Here is a 7,033-nt window from a genome sequence, read left to right on the forward strand (position 1 = left end):
TCTTCATTCAGGAGCAGGGACACGTCATGCTCATCTGAGGTGTCTGGCTGACAGCAAGAGCAGAGAGGTAAGTTTCATAGGGTCGCGTGCCCATTTTATTTTATTTTTAATTCATGATGCATAGAGGCGTTCCCCAGACAAAGTGAGCATTTCTCAACTGGACTTTCTAGAAATGAGCTAGGCAGTGAAAATGGGTTTGAAGCATTCCTAAGAGCCCCGCAAGAGAATGCTGAGAGTTAATCTGGCACCCTCCTTTGGAAACGTCCGGTGTCTGTCAGCTCTTCAGCTGTGCCCTAACACCTCCCATTGCGCTGCCACACCAGGATAGAATTCCAAGCCCACACTGAGTCCTGGAATGTTGTGGTGCCGTGTTGGAATCAGATGTGACCACGTGGTCTTGGCTCCCCGCCTTGTGGGGGGTCATGGTGGACCAGGCTGTTGGCCGTTGGTGATGTCATAAGCGGCTGGAATGAGGGGAGGAGCGGTGCGTTCTGTGTTCCTTTGTGGGTGAGCTAGTGGTCGGAGTGGTTGGTTGTCTTGTTGTTCTTGTGCCTTTTGTGCCGTTAGTTAGTTAGTTTTGTTAGTTAGTTTTGTTAGTTAGTTAGTGTTGTTAGTTAGCGTTGTTAGTTAGTTACTGTTGTTAGTTAGTTCCGTTAGTTAGTTAGTGCCTTTAGTTAGTTAGTGCCGTTAGTTAGTTAGTGCCTTTAGTTAGTTAGTGCCGTTAGTTAGTTAGTGCCTTTAGTTAGTGGCTTTAGTTAGTATCTTTAGTGCTTTTTCTTCTCACCGTCGTGTGCAGCAGCTTGTAGGTAAGCTGAGCTGACGTGGGATGGATGGGTGGGCAGTGAGGTGTTGAGAACTGCTGGCTGTTTGAGCTCACAGCACCGTATTGCTTACTCTTGACCATCAGACGTAATTTTCCCCGGTACACACGTTCCAAAGGGGGTATCAGTAAAGTTGGCACCTGTCCCGTGCTTCTTCCATTGTCTTTGCTCAGTAGTGGAAGCATTGTAAAGTTGCTGGGCGGACAGGCATCACGTAGCCTGAGACTCAGCATGTCTTGCAGCAAGTGGGTGGGACAGTTGTGCTGTGTGTGTTATTCCATGACTGTCTTAGCCCTGCTCACTGACCTGCTCTTTCTCTCTCCTCTCCTCACCCTCCGCCCACTGCCTCGGTGCAGCTTTTGCTCTCATTTCATCCGAGCAAAGCGACAAGGAACTGCTGCAGATAGCTTGAGGTGATCTCACTGCCAGGTACGTGCCATGTTTTGTCCCCCCGCATGGTTTTGCCGCAGGGTATGCGCGGGTAGCTCTGAAGAAGTCTGTCCATACTGTGCTGTGTGAATAGAGAAAACAGAAGTGTGTTTCTGCTCTGTTCCAGCTGTTCACACTTGCTGTGATGGGTGCTGCGTGCAGTGGGATCAGCCGTGAGCCTGAGTTGGCGGCGACGGAGGTACAGTATGAAGCTCTGGCCAGTCTTTTTTCCCTGTGTTGAGCCATTAGAAGGAGCTGCAGGTGTACTCTCCTGCAGGAAAGAATGGGCCAAAAAGGGCCTGGCCACTTGTCTGTGCCAGTGCCATTGCTGATCAGTCTGGGTAGAGAGAGATGCATCTTTGCATGGCCTGGCAATGCACGCCAGAAAGGGAAATAACTGTGATGAGACGTGCAGCTCCTTCTGAAGTGCTCCTGATAAGGACGGAGCGCATTTGCTGCAGCTTTCTTTGCAGATGTGCTCCTCACCTTGAAATCCTCCTGGTTTGTCCTCATCTCCTGACCACGGCCTGTGCTCTGTTTTGCAGGCTGATAACATGCGGGAGCCGCAGCTGGTGCGTGCTATGTCATCTTTAAACGTACCAGCGATTGCGGCAGCCCATGTTATTAGGAGCCACGTCACCCAGGGGCCGGATGAGCTCTCTCTGGAGGTAAGCAGTTCCAGGCGTTCCTTGTTGTTGTGCACAGAATTAGTATAGAGTGTGAACGCCTCGGGAATACTCTCATATTTTGTGTCGTAGAAGAAGGCTTTTGTTTTAGCTGTGCTGAAGCTGGGATTGATGTTTCAATCTTTTGCAGGTTGGAGACATCGTGTGCATTGTTGATATGCCACCAAAGGAGATGAGCCCCTTTTGGAGAGGCAAGCGTGGCTTTGAGGTAGGCACACATTTTTGACTAGAGAGCACAGCTTCAGTAGAGTCGGGAATCTCCGGTTGGAGCTGCTCTGCCTGCACAGGATGGCTTCTGGATGCAAACAGTGGCCCTGTGTCGGTGTCAGAGGACCTTCCCTTTGGCTCTGGGCTTGGGCTAATGCCCACCTGTCTTTTTGTTCTTATTACAGGTTGGTTTTTTCCCTGGTGAGTGCGTGGAACTCATCAGGGGAAAACTGCCCGAGTCCATCCTACATTCGTTGCCAAAGCCAGGTGCGTATTTTACATTTGACAATGCGGGTTAGTAAAATGGGGTCTGAACGTGGCTTTCAGGGGGTTCATTAATGCCCGAGTTGAGCAAGCTTAGAAAGAGAACTGCATTAAGCTCCTTGGGCACCTCCAGGGATGGGGAAAATCCGTTCTTGCGTGTCTTTGTTGGGAACATGCTTTCTGTTGTTACGTGTTCTGTTGAATGTGTTGCACTCGGCCTCGTCCAACCGAGCCAGGGCTGAAATGAACTGGTTTTTTTGTTTTGTTGCACAGAGCCAAAGAAACGGGGCAAGTTCATCTCCTGCCTTCGTTCCCTGTTGAAGGCCTGCCCCAGGAGAGCGAAGCAGCCTGAGCCTCCAACATTCTCGGGATCCATGTCCCTGCTTGACATCGTTGAGAGGTATTTAGCCAGCAGGACTTGAGGGCTGAGCTGTAGGAATGGAAGCATCCTCTGCTGTTTGAAACAGAGCGCTTTTCTAAGCTGTGTTTCAGCAGAAACCAGGCATTGCCAGGAACAGGCAACTATTGGCAAGGGTTCGGTGCAGCTCTTCCCTCACCCTGCACCACGACTGACAGCATGCTCTGTTTTCTCTGCAGAATGAGTTCTCCCAGTAAGAGGGCAGAGTCAGCAGCTTGCAGTTGGCATTCCTGCTTCTGCCTGGGCAAACCATCCCCTGTGGCCAAACGCCAACTGCAGAGCAGTGCCAGGGAGCCCTCTGAAGCTGAAGTCTTGGTCCTGGCAGGTAAGCATGCAAATCCAGCTTTCAAAACACTGCTTGTCAGCAACACAGGTAGAATTCATGCTTTCAGTGGGCTTGTACATCCTTCTGGCATTCAAGCCTGTGCCTGACATCTTCAGTTGACCCCTGTCTTTCCCAAATGAGTCTCTTGTCAACACAAGAGCTGGACCTGCACGAGGATCACTTTCAAGACAGTGACACTGTTGCTAGAAGCCTATTTGCTTCTGCCCACCATCACTGCATAGCCAAATGTCAAGAACCTGTTTCATGATTCATCTTGTGAAACTTTGACACTAACTGCTGTGCGTCTACTCCTTCCTAGGTGACCCGAGCCCTTGTATATCTCCAAGACGCCAGGCATGTTACGATGCAGCATCCTGTGATTCCATCAATGAAGAACTGTTACTAAGCACAGGATGCTGCAGTTCAGATGAAAGCCTTCCGTATAACATCAGTTATAAAGAGAAGAATGCCATCATCGTTGAAGCTCTCGTTCATCCCATACCTGTTGAAGCTGCTGACCTGAGCCTGCCAGACTCCTCAGGCACCAGCCTGAACCGAGTGCCTTTCGAGGACAGCCCAGCCCAAGCACAGCACGAGTGCCCCGACAGCAGCACAACCATGCAGGCTCAGGTCAGCATTACAGAGGAGAAGCCAAACATCTTGGAGGGGGAGGTAGAATCAGGCCAAGAGTCCCAGGCTCCGGGCAACAGCACGACTTCTGAGACACTCTCGTCAGACAACAGAGAATGAGTCCCATCTTTCCTCCAGACCTCACACCCCCTCCTTTTTCCTATTGAATAAAGACACGCTCGTGCTCAATCAACGCCTTGACTGAATTCTGAGTTTTCATTCGCAGAGATTGGGATGAGTACAAGAAACAGCAAGACAGCTCAGCTTGCAACGCTCTGGCTGTGGGGTGCGTGCAGGGACACTGTAACCATACAGGGAAAGGCTTCCACTGCTTCCTCAAGCTGTAGTCCAGCCCTGCTACTGCTCTGTGGCACAAAGCCCTGAGGGATGTTCCATATTGTTAACCTAAGTGAAGCCAGCTTCATGCACTGTGTTTTGTTGTTGCTGGGTGAGAGGGGGATGCACGTTGGTGAGAAGATGAGCATTGCTGGATCTGCCACGAGTGTCCCTTCTGCCTCTAAGAATATGTCCTAAGTAGGATGTGAACACTGCTGGCACTTCCTCATTGCACGTGCTTGGAGGATCTTCAGTTCTTGCACATTCAGGATGTCTGTCAGTGACTACGAGGAAATTCTCAAGTACTAGGAATTCCATGAAACAGTTGGAACGGGTAAGTGTCATCTTTGTACAGAAACAGCACGCCTAACAGTCTGTCTCACCACTCTAGAATTAATCTGAGAATAGATTAACAGCTCTTGTCAGTTCTCTAAGTCAGGTTTCATTTGTATAAATTTGAAATTCGTTTTTTAAACCAGTTGGAAATTGTAATGTTATATTAGAGAAGAATTCACACTCAACTGTAAGCATCTGTGTTTTGATTTGTAGGTGGTTTTGCCAAGGTAAAACTCGGGCGGCATCTTCTTACTGGTGAAAAAGTTGCACTAAAAATCATGGAGAAAGTTACTGTAGGGGTAAGCCAAAAGGCATTTAAATATGATAATATCTTCTGTTGGAGTTGTGGAGTTCTCAAGAACACGGGGGCAGGTGGGATGGTACATACGAATGCAGCCTACTGGTCCCATTGCCTTTTGAAAGATACTGTAGAGCTGGAAAAAGTTTAACAGAGCACCACAAATCTTGTTGCTGGTTGTTCAGAGGGCAGAATTCTCTGGCTTTAAAATGGAGGAAGTTATTACATCATTACATTACATTACATTATTGTTACATTATTACAGCAACTTTACCAAAATGCCAATGAAAATGCTGAATGTTTTACTTTTCATTTTTCACAGCTCTGTTTCAGAATTTCTATGGGAGTGATGTCAGTCATTGCTGAGTTGATGTTGAATTGTGTACTGTCCCATATGTGCTTGTTCTGTTCCACAGCAGTCAGATGTGGTACCTGGTATGTCACAGTAGTTAGCGATCTCATTGCTTGCTTTTATGGTCTCTTAAGGATGACTTGCCTCATGCTAAAACAGAAATTGATGCCATGAAGAACTGAAGTCATCAACATGTTTGCCCATTGGATCACGTAAGAGAGACATCAAAGAAATATTTATAGTCATAGAGGTAAGAAATAGTTTCTGCTTTCTGTGCTGTCTTTCTTACTTATCTTTCTCTGATACTCTCTAAATGCATTTTCAGATAACCTTATCTTACAGGGAAGCTGTTTGATTGCATTGTTTCTAAGGACCGCCTTTTGGAAGAGGAAGCTCCAGTCTTTTTTTGACAGACTGTTTCAGCAATTGCTTCTGTTCACAGTCAGGGTTATGCCCAGAGACCTCAAACCAGTGAGCCTGAACTGCAGTCAGTCTTCCATAAATAATAATGAATGTGTTTTTATTTTTCTGTTGGCAGAGAGAGTTACAGTACTCCACTCCATTCCAGTGGATTGCAGGAGAGAACTGAAGGGGGGAGAAGTAACACAAAGTAGAACTCATGGGTTGAGATAGAATTATGTACTGAGATAGAGAAAAGGATAATAGTTATGATGAATGCAAAAGCAATTGCTCACCACCTACCAATCAGTGTCCAGTTAGCCTCCTAGTAGTGGAAGAGATTTACATGAAGTTCTACCCCCTTCAAAACTCCTTCCACAATATGTCATATAGTATGGAATATCCTTTGGCCAGTTTAAGTCAGCTGTCCTAGTTCTGTTCCTTCTCACTTCCTTGGGCTCTCAGCTGAGATTGACTGTGGCTCTGTACAACGCTGCCTGGCAGCAACTGTAAGCATCACTGCGCTATCTCCATTGTTTCTCTAGAATGAAAACGTAGTATTATATCAGACACTGAAGAAGATAATTCAGTCCCAGCTGAAACTCAGACAATAACTTGTGCTTAGGATTCTTTCCCTACAGGAAATGTTAGATATTTATTGCTATGTGGTACTGTGTTCTGTAGCTGAGCTGGATTTTGTTATCCTTGAAGAAGTATCTTCCTCTGAAAGGGGAGTAAAACATGATGCTCCTAATGAGCGGAGCAGAGACACAGATCTGATCTGAGTGTTGGTTTCACATTTTTGTGATGCTCTTTGCTGCAGTTTGTATCTCGAGAGAAGCCCTTGTGGTGTCAGTCTGTTGTGTAACCTGCTCTAGTTTTGTGCCTCAAGGAAGAGTGATCCTTTAAACAAATGGTGGCTGGACAGAGGGTATGGGGTGAGATGCATTCCTCTGGCCCCATCCAATGGATTTTCTGTCACAAAGATCATTCTCCCCAGCTTCTCTTCTCTGAGTGGGAGCTTCAGCCCCCTGCACAGGCTGGAGGTCATCCATAGAACTTGCTTCAGAGTTTGTTTCAGGTTGTTATCCTTCCTGGCCAAAAACCAGATACAGTATTGTAGATGTGGTGCAATGAGTGTTGAAGCAGGAATGACTTGTCCTGGTCTGGTTGTGCTGCTTTTTAATGCAGCTGATGATCTTGTTGTACTTCTTTTCTGTCAGAGCACACTGCTGGCTTGCATTCAGCCTGTGGTCTCTCACCACTTGTCCTCCTAGTCCCCAGGTCCTTTCCAACAGATACAAGCTAGTATTTCCCACCTGGGATATTGGAAGATGGGAACTTGCCAGCAGTCAGTGAAGATCTCTGAGACAGCGAGAGCGAGCGAGCTTCGAGTAGACTGGGAACCACTGTCCACAGCAGGAAATAAGAGAAGAGAAAAGATGTTTCCTTGGGCACTTGGGTGGAAATCATTCCTGACTGCTTTCTCATCCACCGGGAAAATCTGCTGATTGACAATTTGAAGCTGATAG

General features: G+C 47.2%; 1 long non-coding RNA gene across 1 annotated transcript; it reads left to right on the top strand.

Annotated features, from left to right (window-relative positions):
- Window positions 1–2,305: 2,305 nt before the first annotated feature.
- On the top strand, window positions 2,306–3,144 carry LOC146756194 (uncharacterized). The gene is made up of 3 exons (XR_014937699.1): window positions 2,306–2,410; window positions 2,681–2,807; window positions 3,005–3,144. It is a non-coding gene; the product is annotated as an uncharacterized LOC146756194 (long non-coding RNA).
- Window positions 3,145–7,033: the final 3,889 nt, after the last annotated feature.

Source organism: Coturnix japonica, chromosome 28, assembly GCF_054131305.1.
Source record: "Coturnix japonica strain WE chromosome 28, WE-NBRP24, whole genome shotgun sequence".
Taxonomy (NCBI): Eukaryota; Metazoa; Chordata; class Aves; order Galliformes; family Phasianidae; genus Coturnix; species Coturnix japonica.